Source organism: Hemiscyllium ocellatum, chromosome 33 (assembly GCF_020745735.1).
Source record: "Hemiscyllium ocellatum isolate sHemOce1 chromosome 33, sHemOce1.pat.X.cur, whole genome shotgun sequence".
NCBI lineage: Eukaryota > Metazoa > Chordata > Chondrichthyes > Orectolobiformes > Hemiscylliidae > Hemiscyllium > Hemiscyllium ocellatum.
Genome location: NC_083433.1, coordinates 22,316,455 through 22,332,767, shown reverse-complemented (window position 1 = coordinate 22,332,767; position 16,313 = coordinate 22,316,455). Strand labels below are relative to the sequence as shown.

The 16,313-nt window shown below is 43.0% G+C and overlaps 2 protein-coding genes across 5 annotated transcripts in view; one reads left to right on the top strand and one right to left on the bottom strand.

Moving 5' to 3' along the window:
* Nucleotides 1–4,000, bottom strand: part of rangap1b (Ran GTPase activating protein 1b) — a 59,374-nt gene extending 55,374 nt beyond the window's left edge. For 2 of the 3 annotated variants that reach the window (XM_060849278.1, XM_060849280.1), the window contains exon 1: nucleotides 3,916–4,000. The gene's annotated coding sequence lies outside the window, so the exon portion shown is untranslated. The remainder of the gene's footprint in view (nucleotides 1–3,915) is intronic. The other variant, XM_060849279.1, reaches the window with a different exon arrangement.
* A 4,679-nt stretch (nucleotides 4,001–8,679) lies between these two features.
* Nucleotides 8,680–16,313, top strand: part of zc3h7bb (zinc finger CCCH-type containing 7Bb) — an 86,683-nt gene continuing 79,049 nt past the window's right edge. For both annotated transcript variants that reach the window (XM_060849659.1, XM_060849658.1), the window contains exon 1: nucleotides 8,680–8,818. The gene's annotated coding sequence lies outside the window, so the exon portion shown is untranslated. The remainder of the gene's footprint in view (nucleotides 8,819–16,313) is intronic.

Sequence of the window (16,313 nt, the reverse complement as noted above, 5' to 3'; positions counted from 1 at the left end):
ACTGGACGCCTGTGACCAGTGGAGTGCCACAAGGATCAGTGCTGTTTGCTGAAGTCCATATAGATCACATCTACCACTCTGCCCTCATCAATACTCTTTCTTACTCCTTCAAAAAATTCAATCAAGATTGTGAGACATGATTTCCCATGCACAAAGTCATGTTGACTATTCCTAATCAGTCCTTGCCTTTCCAAATACATGTACATCCTGTCCCTCAGGATTCCCTCCAACAGCTTGCCCACCACAGATGTCAGGCTCACTGGGTTATAGTTCCCTGGCTTGTCTTTATCGCCCTTCTTAAACAGTGGCACCACGGTAGCCAACCTCCAGTCTCCGGCACCTCAACTGTGACTATCAATGATACACATATCTCAGCGAGAGGCCTAGCAATCACTTCCCTAGTTTCCCACAGAGTTCTAGGGTACACCTGATCAGGTCCTAGAGACTTATCCACCTTCATATGTTTCAAGACATCCAGCACTTCCTCCTCTGTAATATGAACATTTCACAAGATGTCACCATCTATCTCCCTACTTCTATATCTTCCACATCCTTTTCCACATTAAATACTGATCCAAAAATACTCATTCAGTATCTCCCCATTTTCTGCGGCTCCATACAAAGGCTGCCTTGCTGATCTTGGAGGGGCCCTACACTATCCCTAGTTACCCTTTTGTCCTTAATGTATTTATAAAAACCCTTTGGATTCTCCTTAATTCTATTTACCAAAGCTATTTCAGTCTCCTTTTTGCCCTCCTGATTTCCCTCCTAAGTATACTCCTACTGCCTTTATACTCTTCTAAGGATTCACTCGATCTATCCTGTCTATACCCGATATATGCTTCCTTCATTTTCTTAACCAAACCTTCAATTTCTTTAGTCATCCAGCATTCCTGTACCTACCAGCCTTTCCTTTCACCCTAACAGGAATATACTCTCTCTGGATTCTCGCTATCTTATTTCTGAAGGCTTCCCATTTTCCAGCTTAATAGATCTTGATCATCAACTGCCACCTGCAGGAGTTCTAAACTCCTAACACCTTTTGCTTTGACATTTCCTAATTTCACTCCTGTAGGGTCTGCTCTAATTTTCAGATTATGCCTCCCATACCAGCAGAAATAGTTTCTCTGTATTTCCCCCACTACCTTAAACTTCGATCAAATCCTCTTAATGTTCAAAACTTCACGAAATATAGCCTTAGTTTGACCATGGAGGTTCACAGACTATTGTATTAAAACACTTTGTACAGACCAATATAGTCTTTTTCAAAGACCAATATCATTTTCCTAAAGTGTGGTGCCCACGGTATTCCAGGTGAACATCACTTTTATATACTGAAGTCACTGACACTGGTCCATGCAACAAATTCAACCTCACCAACTCCATCTCTCTTCCAAATAACCAAGGCTATTGGCAATTTTTGTCATGCTATTTGAGCTCTCAATGAGTTTTCAAACATATATCTGAGCTGGTGCTAAGATCACTCATTGTCATCTCCACAACATCTCCCAGCTCTGCCCCTGCCTCAGCTCTTCTGAAGCTTTCATCAATGTGTTCATTTACTCCACATTTCTGGTCACTTTCTCACATTCTATTCTGCACAAACCAGAGGTTGATCAAAGGTCTATATCTGTAGTCACACCGCGTTTTGTTCACCTACTATCTAAACTCAACGTGGCTTTGTCCCCTACCAAATCTCTAATCTTTAGCCTTATAACCCTCCACGATATGTCTGTCTTCTAACGTTGGACTTGAGCATCCACATTTTAGTTTTAATACTTCTTAGGTTCTTTGGGATCTTCCACTTCAGTTTCCTTAACTTTTTTCTTCAGTGTCAATCCAATACTGGATTCACAAACCCTGCCATAGGGTGGGCCAGGTGACGTTTGCTGAAGAAATGGGTGGGCATTTGATTTTTTGCATATTCCGCCACTATTTGTGATTGGCTTCCATCTAGGCCTGTCAGAGATAGAATGGATGGCACGTGCGTGGCTTCCCACTTTGGACAGTCTTAGGGAATAAGTTTCCATCAGTAGGTCAGGACATTATATTTCAGAAAGGCTTTCAGAAAGTCTTCAAAGCACTTGTGTCAAACCTCAGAGTAGACGGTTTGTTCTTAAAGTGGTGTCAGGCACATAGATGGTGAGTTCCACCCAATGCAGCTGACTCACTATAATCAGTGTCTCGAAGTTGGCTTGAGCACATTGATATTGGAGCAGCTACCCAGCCAGTGGATTCGCAGAGAAATCACTGGTGATATTTCTCAAAGCGTTTGCTGTACACGGTCTACATCGCAGACAAACATGAGAGCTGGTAACAACTGCCTGGTGAACCAAGAGCCTGGCATCAGGTTTGAGGTCTTTATGATCAAAAAGTCTATTCCTCAGTCACAGGCTATGCTAACATGTTGGAGTTGATGCATTAATATAACATTAATCACAGTGTTGTCCTTACCTCCTGCTACCTAAATGATAGCTCTATAATTTTCCTCTTAACCACTCTGCCTTACTACCTCACTCTACACCTTTAAAATACTCCTTAAAACTTTATTTATTTGACCAAATTTTTGGTCATCTGGCCGATTATTTCTCATGGCTCTCATACAAAGTCTATATGAAGTTTCTTTGAATATCATATTATGATAAAAGATACAACAGACAAGTTTGTTATTGTTCTAAGCCCTTTACCTCTAAAGAAATCTTTTTGGGTTAATTGTTGTACTTGTTCCCTTGGAGGCAATAGCCTAGTGGTATTATTGCTGAAATTTTAATTGAGAGGCACAGATACTGCTCTGAGAACCAAGGTTCAAACCCCACTGAACACCCAGCGCAGGAGTGTGGTGGATTGATTAGTTTAAGATTTTAAAAACACATCTGTTCCCTCAAAGTCAAAAACGTGGTGCTGGGAAAGCACAACAGATCAGGCAGCATCTGAGCTGGAGAGTCAATGTTTCAGGCATAAGCCCTTCATCAGGAATGTTTCCTCAAGTCTCTTTGGACTTCTGCTAATTTTTCAACCATTCTACCACTATCCATAGTGAAAGGCTGACATGCCTACACTGAACTTAATCTGTCATGCTTTTAAGCCATTCAGTATTAACATATTTTACATTTCCATCTACACTGCTTACAGTGCTGCCTTATCTTTGTGAGCCCATCAGTAATTCAAAGAGTTTGCATGGAATGTTCAGTATGCTATCCTTTTAATCTACTGTAAACATCAAATAGATTCCACCCTGTCAAGCTGCCCCCACCCCCATCGCAGAATTGTCTAGTTTTTAACGAGCGCATCTCTCAATTCTTCTAAACTAACCTTCCTGGCGTGGGCTGGTGTGCTCATTGGAAATTGTAACGAAACAAAAATCCTCCATTGGAGTCACTTTGCGACATGATTGCGTGGTGTGATATGGCTTCTAATGTTCCAGTAGTCTGCACCAGCTACCAGGGAGCACAATAACGTGTGTTAACACCCAACTTAACCTGACTCACAGTGAAGACTAACCCCGGTGAGAGAAGGGCACATATTCACGTCACCCCACTGTGACTCATACCTTCACGACATTTAGCCCACACAAGAATCGCAAAACGGGGTGGGAAATGTTTTATATATAAAATAGATTATAACCCGGTTTATATTGATAAAATTATCAAAAAGAAACACACTTGCCCTCGACATCCCTCCAAAATTAGGGATCAAAATGTTTCCCCATCAGATGGAATTATTACTGACGAAATAAAATTACTTGACGATTATCACTACCGAAACACGTTGCTCCGGTTATTGTCAGTTATCCGATTAACAGATATTTTGCTGTTAAACGGCAACATTAACTAACTGCCAGACATTACTTCGCCTACATTTCCGTTCAATTGAAGAACACGAAAATATTAAACCTAAAACAGAATTTAAAATTACCAGAAAAAGATTGAGTTCGAGTCTGCCGGCTCCGCACGCCAATTTCTTTTGAGTTAATGGCGGTCAAATGTTTTTCAAACCAGCCTCTAGCAAGTTCCGCCGTTGTCTTCTTGGGCATGTGCCAGCAGCCGAACATGAGGGGAGTTGTAGTTCTCAACCGCGATGAACTCCATCATTTGTTCTGGGGACTGCCTTCACCTAGGAACTACAATTCCCTGCAGGCCTTGCGCGAATATGCTACCCGCCCTTTTCATTGCGTACTAAAGAGAGGCAACGGTCATGAGGCGAGAGGGCCCTCTTTGGCAGATTGTTCCATAGCAACCTCTACAGGCCCAGAGACATACAATAAACATCGTGTAGTGGGCAGTTTGGCACTGGATGGTCGGATTGTCTGTCCCTTGAACCTGAACTAGTTGAACTGTCGCAGCTGGTTCATCTTCTGTTTGCATCTTTTCGTCCGCGAGAGATGCTGGTAATGCAACCTTAGTGAGGTCAAGTGAGATAATTTGCTGCACTTCTGATTGCTGAACAAGCTAATTCTGGAAAAAAATCAAGTTGCACCTTGCCAGTGGTGCACGATCATCTTGGCATTTGCTTTAAAGCTACATGGCATTGTCGTGGCAAATTCCTTATCACATTTGACATCACCAGCATTAAAGGTCTCATAGAGTCATTCAGTAGGCTAGCAGGAGGCTGGGAGAACAAACCAGACAGCATCAGGAGGTGGTGAAGTCGACATTTCAAAACCTGAAGAAGGATTACACCCGAAACAATGACTTCTTGATTATGAATGGCTTGCAGTGTTTTCCCAACCTTTTAGATTACTTACAGAGTGGAAACAGGCCCTTCGGCCCAACAAGTCCACACCGACCCACCAAAGCGCAACCCACCCAGACCCATTCCCCTTCATTTATCCCTTCACCTAACACTACGGGCAAATTAGCATGGCCAATTCACCTAACCTGCACTTTTTTGGACTGTGGGAGGAAACCAGAGCACCCGGAGGAAACCCATGCAGATACGGGGAGAATGTGCAAACTCCACACAGTCGCCTGAGGCAGGAATTGAACTCTGATCTCTGGCATTGTGAGGCAGCAGTGCTAACCACTGTGCCGACTGTGTGGAGTTTGCACATTCTCCCCGTGTCTGCATGGCTTTCCTCTGGGTGATCCGGTTTCCTCCCACAGTCCAAATTTGTGCAGGTTAGCTGAATTGGCCATGTTAAATTGCCCATAGTGTTAGGGGCAGGGGGAAATGTAGGGGAATGGGTCTGGGTGGGTTGAGCTTCGGCAGGTCGGTGTGGACTTGTTGGGCCAAAGGGCCTGTTTCCACACTGTAAGTGTTCCTCCTGCTTGTCTACCTTCGATTCCAGCATCTGCAATTTTTTTTTGTCTCAGAGTCATACATCACACCCTTTGGACTGACTCATCCATGTTGACCAAGTTTCCCAACTAAACTGGTCCCATTTGCCTGCGTTTAGCCCATATTCCTCTGAACCTTTCTCTTGAGGGCTTTTTTTAAACATCTTTGAATCTGAACTTTGGAAATTATGCAACCTACCTCTAGGACGGATGTACCAAACAACCCCACCGCTTGTGGCCAACCACTTCAACTCTCTCTCCCACTCCGCAAATCCTGGCCCTCCTCCACTGCCAAGTCCAAGTCACCCAACAGTTGGAGGAAAAACTCTGTCTTGTGACCCACCCCACCAACCACATGGCATCAATGTTGATTTCACCAATTTGTTCATCTCCCCTCCCCCCACTTCATCCCAGATCCAATCTTCCAACTCGGCACCGCCCTCTTGAACTGTCCTACCTGTCCATCTTAACACCTATCCGCTCCACCCTCCCTTCCAACATTTCACCATCACTTCCAACATCCATCTTTGCAGCTACCTTCCCCTGGCCCCACCCCTACTCTCCTATTTATCTCTCAGTCCCCTTTCTCCCCTGCTCAGATTCCTGATGAAGGGCTTTTGCCCGAAATATTGATTCTCTTGCTACTTGGATAATGCCTGACCTGCTGTGATTTTCCAGTGCCACGCTTCTTGACACTGGTCTCTTGATGTGGGCTACCTCCCCAAATAGCTCATCTATAAAGATTAGCCTTCCTCCATCCCATGCACATGCAATAAAAACAGAGAGTCAGAGAGATGTACAGCATGGAATCAGACCCTTTGGTCCAACTCATCCATGCTGACCAGATATCCCAACTCAATCTAGTCCCATCTGCCAGCACCTAGCCCATATCCCTCCAAATGCTTCCTATTCATATACCCATCCAGATGCCTTTTAAATGTTGCAATTGTACGAGCCTCCACCAGTTCCTCCGGCAGCCCAATCCACGCATGCACCACCTCCTGTGTGAAAACGTTGTCCCTTAGGTCTCTTTTATATCTTGCCCCTCTCACCCTAAACCTATGCCCTTTAGTTCTGGACTCCCCCACCTCAGGGAAAAGACATTGTCTATTTACCTTATCCAGGCCCCTCGGTTTTGTAAACCTCTATAAGGTTACCCCTCAGCCTCCGACACTCCAGGAAAAACAGCCCTAGCCTATTCAACCTCTTCCTATAACTCATGGCTGGCACAGGGGCTCAGTGGTTAGCACTGCTGCTTCACGGTCCCAGGTTCGATTACAGCCTTGGGTAACTATCTGTGTGGAGTTTGCACATTGTCCCCATGCCTATGTGGGTTTCCTCCAGGTGCTCCAGTTTCCTCCCACAGCCGTGCATCTCTATGTGCATGTCAGGTGATTTGGCCATGCTAAATTGCCTATAGCGATAGGTGCATTAATCAGAGGGTAGTGTGTCTGGGTGGGTTAATCTTCGGAGGGTCGGTGTGGACTGGTTGGGCCGAAGGGCCTGTTTCCACACTATAGGGAATCTAATCTAATCAAAACCTCCAACCCCGGCAACATCCTTGTAAATCGTTTTTGAACCATTTCAAGTTTCACAATATCCTTCCGAAAGGAAGGAGACCAGAATTGCATGCAATATTCTAAAATCAGCCTAACCAACAACCACAACATGACCTCCCAACTACCGTATGCAATTACTCTGACCAATAACGGAAACACATCAAATGCCTTCTTCACTATCGAAGCTACCTGTGACTCCACTTTCAAGCTGCAATATACCTGCACTCCAAGGTCTCTTTGTTCAGCAACACTCCCGAGAACCTTACCATTAAGTGTATAAGTCCTGCTAAGATTTGTTTTCCCAAAATGCACCACCTCGCATTTATCAAAATTAGACTTCATCACTATCTTTTTTGGGGGGAAGGCAGGAGAACCTGGAGCAGAGATTGAATAGACAAATGGCTTACTTCCGTCCTTTGTCTTATGGACTTGTGGAAAGAACCTCAGTCTAACATCACGTCTGAGAAACAGCATCTTCAACAACATTCCTCAGTATTGCAATAAGAATGTTAGCATGGATTAGGTGCTCAAGTCCCTGGAGTAGATTTCAAAACCATAAGACATACAAGATCATCAGAGGATTAGATAGGGTAGACAGTGAAAGTCTTTTTCCTAGGATGATGATGTCAGTTTGTATGAGTGGGCACTACAAATTGAGGGGTGCTGGAGTTAAGACAGATGTCAGGGGAAGGTTCTTTACTCAGAGCGTGGTAAGGGTGTGGAATGCCCTGCCTGCCAATGTAGCTAACTCAGCCATATTAGGGAGATTTAAACAATCCTTGGATAAGGACATGGCTGATGATGGGATAGCATAGGAGGATGAGCTTAGATGAGTTCACAGGTTGACGCAACATCGAGGACTGAAAGGCCTGTTCTGTGCTGTATTGTTCTATGTTCTATAAGCAGTTCAGAACCAAAGCTGACCTTCTCATGTTTTACATCCTTAAGATAAAAAAAATCTGCCTTGATTAGAGCTCAGTTCATGGCTGCTGGGCACTCTAAAGCAATCTCATGACCAATAAAATAATTTTAAAAATATAGTCACAATTGCTTTAAAGATAGCCATACAGATTGCTGCATCCAACAGCAAGGTGCCACAATACTGCAGATACTGGAAATCTAGAGTAAAAACACAAAGTGCTGAAAATACTCAGCAGGTTGGGCAGTTTCTGTGGAGAGTAAAATTGAGTTAGCATTCTCAGATGTGATCTTTCAGCAGAATGGGTTTCTCTCTCCAAAGCTGCAGTCCTGGTGAAATAATTGCTTAGTGATCTTTCTTGAAGAATAAAGCCAGGTGTATTCTTAGACAGTGAATGCCGCCCCAATAGCAAATGTAATTAACCATCTGATGAAAGGTTATCATCCTGAAATGTTATACCTTGATGTCAGAACTGATAAATCTTGTCCAAGTGCTTGAATCTTTTTCAGCACGACTTAATCAAATCGACTACCAAGCAGTGATTTCCTTGGTTAACATTTATCTCTCAGCCAACCTCACAAAAACAGATGATTTGGCCATCCATCATCACTTGGCTACTGGTGGGAGCTTGCTGTGTCCAAATTGACTGGGATGCAGATATTCTTTGCTTAATTTGGAAATACGGTGAAGACAAGAATTATTTACTTGACAAAAAATAACCTTTCGATTACGTGGACTGGAAGAGGTGATTGAAATGTTCTGATGCAAAGAATGAGCTGGGAGATGTGAATTGGTACAACATAGTCAAGTGTCAACATGTGTGTGGAAGGTTATGAATAATCACAAAGACTTGCACCATGTGAAAGGAGGACAGAGATTAGGACCTCAGGAGGCATTGCTCTTTTCTGATTGATTCAGTAAAGCAGGAAGCGTGCAGGCGATGCTGGCAATAAAGGCACTGAATAATTATAACGTTGAAATATCATGAACTGATTCAAAATTTGTGATTTTAATTCAGAAAAAAAAACTGGATGCAATTGAAGGAAGGACTGATTGTAAAAGGGGTGAGTTGAAATTGTAAGCGTGGAAATTTATTTTTGTGAGGAAAGGTATCATTCCAAGTTGGTTGCCGTTGGAAATAGTTGTGAATGTTTTATATATTTTTCTCATCATTTAGTTAAACTCGGGGGTTGTCTTTTTTTTAAAAAATAAATTATTTCGAGGTGGTCTCGGAATCCACTTGTATGGAGATTCCTATCTTCGGTTTCGGTTTCTTCCTCTTTTGATCCGCTTCACGTGGTCCCCGGGACTCGCTTACATCGCAGCCGTAGGAACGTGTCGGAAAGCCGGGGAGCGATCTACCCAAGACCGAGGCTCCGATGTGTACCGTAGGCCTCAGCTGTGAAAATGTTTGTATGTTTTGGAGGGAGAATAGTGAATTGAAACAACTTATAAAGTTCACGTTCATATAAAATAGTTGGGCATGATATTTTGTTTGACAAGAGTTGCTCCCTTCATCTAAACTGACCCCAAATAATGTTCTTTCAGTCTCAGTTGTTTTTGTCCTGCTTTAAGATGGTGACTTGTCTTTTTGCCTTCACTTTTAAATTCCATCTGGTTCACTTGGATTTGTGATCAAGGCCTTGGCAGCGACTGTCACAAAAGAGTAAAAGGAAACTATTGTATGTCACTGCACGATGGTCCTGAGCTGAATGAGTGCAGCTTGTTGGTGTCCAGAGAATAAGTGAAAGCAAAAATGCTGCAAATGCAGGAGAACTTCAAAACAGTCCAGTCAAAATCGACATGTTGACCGTTTCCATAGATGCTGCCAGACCCCTGAGGTTCTACAACATTTTCTCTACTTGTTCCAAATGACATGTTCCTGCTAACGATGACTTTTTTTTATTTTGGACCAATTTGCACATCCCTACTTTAATTTCATGGGGAAATCCAGTTTGGAGATGCAATTAAGCCCACTTAATTCGGTGGCCTTGAGCAAATTGTCTTGACATAGTGTGAGGGCAGATAGTAGCATCATGGTGCTGCTACTGGACTAGTAATCCAGAGATCTAGAGTTATGTTCTGGTAACACAGGTCGAAGTCCCACCCTCCTACTATGGTCAGCTGATGAAATTTAAATTCTATTATGAGAGGAACTGATGTAAAAATGAAGAGGTTATGCTTCAGTTTTGTGGGGTATAGGTGAGACCACAACTTGAGAGTTATCGAGGTCTATAGGAGAAAAAGATCCTTTGGTTCACCAGGTCTATTCCGGTGAAAAACAAGTACCTAACCATTCTAATCTCATTTTCCAAGACTTGATTCACAGCTTTGTAGACTTTGACATCACAAGAGCAAGTCGAAATACTAGTTCAATGTTAGGAGAGTTTCTGCCTTTACCACTGAGTTCCAGATGCCCATCAGCCTTTAGTAGAAAAAAAAACTTTCATAGCCCCTCTAACCTTTTCCTGCTTAAATCTACAACTTTTGTCATTGATCCCTTCACCAAGGGGAAAGAATGGCTTTTATCTATCTTATCTATACCCTTCATAATTTTATATATCTCAAGCATGGTACCCCTCAGTCTCCTGTGCTCCAAGGAAAACAAATCCACTCTTTTCAATCTCCAATCCTTCTGCCACAGGTGTCCTGTCTAAGAATCCTCTACCACCATCCTCTGTGTCCTACCAATAAGCCTTTTTTTTTGGATTAGATTACTTACAGTGTGGAAACAGGCCCTTCGGCCCAACAAGTCCACACCGACCCGCCGAAGCGCAACCCACCCATACCCCTACATTTACCCCTTACCTAACACTACGGGCAATTTAGCATGGCCAATTCACCTGGCTCGCACATCTTTGGACTGTGGGAGGAAACCGGAGCACCCGGAGGAAACCCACGCAGACACGGGGAGAACGTGCAAACTCCACACAGTCAAGTCGCCTGAGGTGGGAATTGAACCCAGGTCTCTGGCGCTGTGAGGCAGCAGTGCTAACCACTGTGCCACCGTGCCGCCCAATTTTGTATCCAGTTGGGTAGCTTTCCCTGGATCCCATTTGATCTAGCCTTTCTAACTAGACAACCATGCAAAACTTTATCAAAGACTTTGCTAAAGCCCATATTGACAATGTCTACCACTCTGCTTTCAGCTATCTTCTTGGTCATCTCTTCAGAAACATCAAGTTAGTGAGAAGTGATTTTCCATGCACAAAGCCATGCTGATTATCTCTAATTGGTCATTGCCTCTTCAAATACATATAAAACCTCTCTTACAGAATCCCATCCAACAGTGTACCTACCATTTGACATCAGGCTCACCGGTGTACAGTTCCCCGGATTTTCTTTACTGCCTTTTCTTAAATAACAGCACAATATTAGCCACTCTCCAGTCTGTTGGCACTTCTCTTGTGGCAATCGATGATAGAAATATCCTTGCAAGAGGCTCTGCAATCTCTTCCTAGATTCCAACAGTGTTCTGAGATTCACCTGATCAGATCCTGGGCATTATTCACCTTTATGCATTTTAATACCTCCAGCACCTCCACTTCTGTAATACAGACTCTTTTCAAGACATCATTATTCATTTCCCAAGTTCTCTAGCTTCTGTGTCTTTCTCCATGATGAATACTGATGTGAAATATTTGTTTGGTGTCTCACCTTTCTCCTGTGGTTCTACGCATAGATGACCTTTTTGATCTTTCAGGGGCTCTATTCTTTCCCTACTCTTTTGCACTTAATGTATTTGTAAAATCTTAGGATTCTCCCTTACCTTATTTGCTAAAATGTCTCGTCCCCTTTTTGCCTACCTGATTTCCCTCCTACATATACTGTTACTGCCTTTCTACTCCTATAGGGATTCACTTGATTCTTAGCTGTCTATACCTGACATATACCTCCTTTTTCTTGACCAGAGCGTCAATATCCCTAGTCATCCAGAATTCCTTATTCAACCAGCCTTGCCCTTGGATCCCATGGCTCTTATCAGTCTCCATGTGGTGCATTATCAAATTCTTTGCTGAAGTCTAAGTAAAGGGCTTATGGCCGAAAGGTTGACTCTCCTGTTCCTTGAGTGCTGCCTGACCTGCTGTGCTTTTTCCAGCGCCACATTTTTCGACTCTGAAGTCTAAGTAGACCATGTCAAATACCTTGGCCTCATCCAAAGACCTGGTCACCTTTGCGATTTTGGAGAAAATTTGTGGCTCAGGTTGAGGTTCAGGTTGTAAGGTTGCTTGCTGAGCTGGTCGATTTGTTCTCAGACATTTCATCACCATGCTCAGTAACATCGTCAGTGAGCCTCCAATGAAGCACTGGTGTTCTGTCCCACTTTCTATTTATGTGTCTTGGTCTGTTGTGGTGGGTGATATCACTTCCAGTTCTTTTTCTGAGAGGTTGGTAAATGGGATTTAACTCGATACGTTTGTTAATGGAGTTCCGGTTTGAATGCCAGGCCTCTAGGAATCTTGTGCATGTCTTTGTTTAGCCTTTCTCAGGATAGATATATTGTCCCAGTCGAACTGGTGTTCTCTTCGTCTGTGTGTATGGATACTAGTGAGAGTTGGTCATGTCTTGGTGGCTAGTTGGCGCTCCTGTACCCTGGTCACCTCTTCAAAATATTCAATCAAGTTGGTCAGAGATGACGTCCACTTGATAAACCTTGTTCTTATTTGAGGAGGGATAGCAGTGTGTTGGAGGCAATTCAAAGGAGGTTTACAAAATTACCTGGAATGAATGAGTTATAAAGAAAGATTGACAGGCTGGGCTTGGCTTCAGTGGAGTTTAGAAGAATGAAATTGATGGAAGTCCATAATATCCTGAACAGTTTTGACAAAGTGAACATGGAAGTGATGGTTTCCTCCTATGGCTGAGTCTAGCAATAAAGGTCAATGTTTTAAAGTTAGGAGGTGATGAGACAGATGAGGGGAATCTTTTTTTTTCTGAGGATTGTGTGAATTTGGAACTCTCTGCCTCAGAAGGCAATGAAGGTGGGGTCTCATGATTAGAAGGCAAGGTGTTTCCTGTATTTTTTTGGTTCGCCATCTAAAAATATTTGGGGAATTTTGTCAGTGGTGACCATTAGAAATCGACCTAAATTGACCCTGTTTATCTTACCCGTGTAGGCTTGAACGTCTTGTAGGATGATGGATTGCATCCTGCTGGTCAACTCTAGCATGTCTCCTGTGTTATATTCATATTCTGCAATGAGAATAAAGTATTATCCCATGGAGACCCCGGGTTGTCCAAACATCAGGGTGCCCCTCTCGTTTTCTCGACCTGAACCTATAGATATGCAGAGCATTACAGACGGTGCTGACTTGCATGCAGGAATTGCTGGAAAGATAACAGTTAGGTAAAAGTCCACCTTTGGGCTCCACTCTGGATTATTTTGTCCCCATTTACTCCATTAGCCTTCATCTCTGTCTCAAGGTAGCCATAAAGCAGAGGAGCTATTTGCCTTCAGCTGGGAGTTTGCAACATGCTTATCAGGTTATGTCCATGTGAAGGTGACTCTGTGCACTACATGTGTGTAAGTCAAACCTTCCAGGTTCCTCAGAAAGTTTAGCCTGTAGCTGTGAGAGACCCGCTTTCCATGTAACACCACAAAGAGGAGCAGGTGAGGACATACCAACAGAGGGGCCGATGTACTGACATGGAGAGGCCTGTGTACTCAGCTTGCTTTTGTCACTTTGCTGCTCGTGGTGTCCGCTGAAAATGAGAAGCAAACTCGTGTAATAAAACAGATAGAAGGTGACTGGGCCCGAAACTTTTAACTGTGATTTCTCTGCACAGATGCTGCCACACCTGCTGAGCTTTTCCCGCAATTTCTGTTTTTATTTCTGATTTCCACAATCTGCAGTTCTTTAGATTTTTATTTACTCTGTTCCAGGAGTTCTATATGAAATTAAATTAAAGAGAACAATCTCCATCTAGTGGTTGTTGTATATAGACCAGGTTCATTTTCCTGACTTTCTGATGACTTGCAGTTTAGCGTAAGGGAAGCAACTTTGCCCTGCCCTCTCTGTTCACCATAGAGCTGTTTCCCCTCTGTCATAGTCCAGAAACAGTAAAAGCTTACATAACACCATATAAAATGTTTAGAAGCCATTTGGCACAACAGTTCCACACAGACCTCTCCATAACTCACTTCATCTTATTTTGTCTTCAAAACCTTTTGAACAAAGAGATTTCTTCTAAATTCCTTATTTGATTAATTAACAACAATTTTTAAAAAACATGCCATCCAGTTCTGAAGAAGGTTCAGTTGACCTGAAACATTAACTCTGTTTTCTCTCCACAAATGCTGCCGGACCTGCTGAGTTTCATTAGCAATTTCTGTCTGTTTCAGACTTCCAGCTTCTGCAGTGCTTTGTTTTATTTGTATGTCCCCTTTGCTTTGGATTCACTCATGTGCCACAATGTCATCTCTGAGTCTACCCTGTGGAATCTTGTCATAACTTTAAAGGCCTCCATTATTTTTCTCTAGGAAGGAGGCAAAGTGTTTTAAAAATATTTTATAAGCTTTTCACTTCTTCACCTGACCTCCTCACTATGTTGGATAGTCTAAACCCCCCCCCCCCCCACCCTAATTATGCCACATTTTTGATTTAGTCAATTTTTGTCACACGTACCTAGGTACAGTGAAAAGTTTTGTTTTGCATGCAGTACTGGCGGATCATACTATACAAAGTGTGTTAAGGAAATAGAACAGAGCGAGGAATGCAATGTTATGGCTGCAGAGAACGTGCACAAAGAGCGAGATTAACATTAAATTTAAAATTTGAGAGGTCCATTCAGAAATCTAATAACAGGAAGAAGCAGATCTTGAATCTGTTGCTACAGTGTCAATGCTATCACTTTAAGAGGTTATTTTAGTCTTTTCTTTTGAAGAGAGGCTGTAAGGCAAACTGGCAACTGAAGCCTTCTTGAATAAACACCTCTGGATGCCTGTGTTTTTTTTAAACAGCCTGAATGGGTGTGGCCAGATCCAGATTTCTGGGTTTTGGTTTGGTTATCAGTGGCTAATTTGGGTCTCGAAAGAGTTGTAAGCTTCAGTGAATGTCTGCTGGCTGATGCACTCTCTGAATTTACTGTTGATGTGTTTTCCTCCTGGATTGGAGAACTGCATGTGAGAATCTGTGTCTGAATTTTCCTTTTTGCCAAGGGGTGTGTCTATGGAATGTTACTATCTTGGAACAGTTAATTAATATTGGTTACTGTATCTAATGTTTTGTTAAGTTTTCCAATAGAATTAAGTTATTCTCGGTTCTTCTTTTGTTGTATTTTAGCCATAGTGTTTAAGTAAATTGTGTTTTGCTTGATGTTGAGTAGTTTGACCAGTTACCATTGCATCTGGATCAGACACTTTACGTTTCCCTTTGAAATAAGCAAAAGTTAGGGTCTTGGCTATCTCCTCAAATAATTTTGCGGGGGTCTTGTCTGGTCCATGATAGTATGTGTGTTTTAAGCTTTTGTATCTTCTGCCTGACAGAAGAGGTTGGAAGTGATTATAACCGGGGTGGGAGGGGTCTCTGATGTTGGCTGCCTTTCTGAGGTGGAAGTGAGGACTGCAGATGCTGGAGATTAGAGCTGAAAATATGTTGCTGGAAAAGCGCAGCAGGTTAGGCAACATCCAAGGAGCAGGAGAATCGATGTTCCTGAAGAAGGGCTCATGCCCGAAACGTCGATTCTCCTGCTCCTTGGATGCTGCCTGACCTGCTGCGCTTTTCCAGCAACACATTTTCAGCTCTGTCTTTCTGAGGCAGCAGGAAGAATAGATGGAGTCAGTGAATGGAAGGCTAGTTTTCATGACGGACTGGGCTGTGTCCACAACTCTCTGTGGTCTCTTATGGCCTTGGGAAGAGCAGTTGCCATACCAAGCCATGATGCGTCCAGATGAAATGCTTTCCATGGTGTTGGAGCAGCAGCGATTTGATCAAGGTCTTCAGAATTTTGAGAAGCTTTACTTGAGGACAGAAGATGTAACTATTTTGAATGATAGATGGGTATGTGTAAGCAGATTTATGGTTATTGGCAAATTAGGTCGTCTTTAACAGCAAGTTGCTGTGATCTGGAATGCAATGCCTGGAAGCATGAAGGAAAAGGCTTTGAGAAGTAATTTGCATGATAAAAGTGCAGGAGAATGGGGCTAATTAGATAGTTTTTGCAAAGACCCTTCCTTCCAGCTACCAACCAGGTTCATTCCTCCCAACAACCAAACTGGCCGTACCCACCACCTGTGTTCACCCATCACTACCTCACCATTCTGCCCCTCTCCCCACCAAAATCCTCCCCCCCCCCCCCTTATCTGCAGCTCCCCTTGTCCCCACCTCCATCCCTGAAGAAGGATTGTACATGAAATGTTGACTTATCCATCTCCTGATTGCTGCCTGGCTTGTTGTGTTCTTCCAGCCTCCTGCTTGTCAAATTGCAAAGAACTGATACGTAATGGGCCAAGTGGTCTAATCCTGTAATTTACAATTCCAACTCAGTAATTCTCCTTATAAGAAAAATCAAATGCATTGTGCTATCCCTGTTAACAAGCTAAATAGTTTCTCTTCAGTA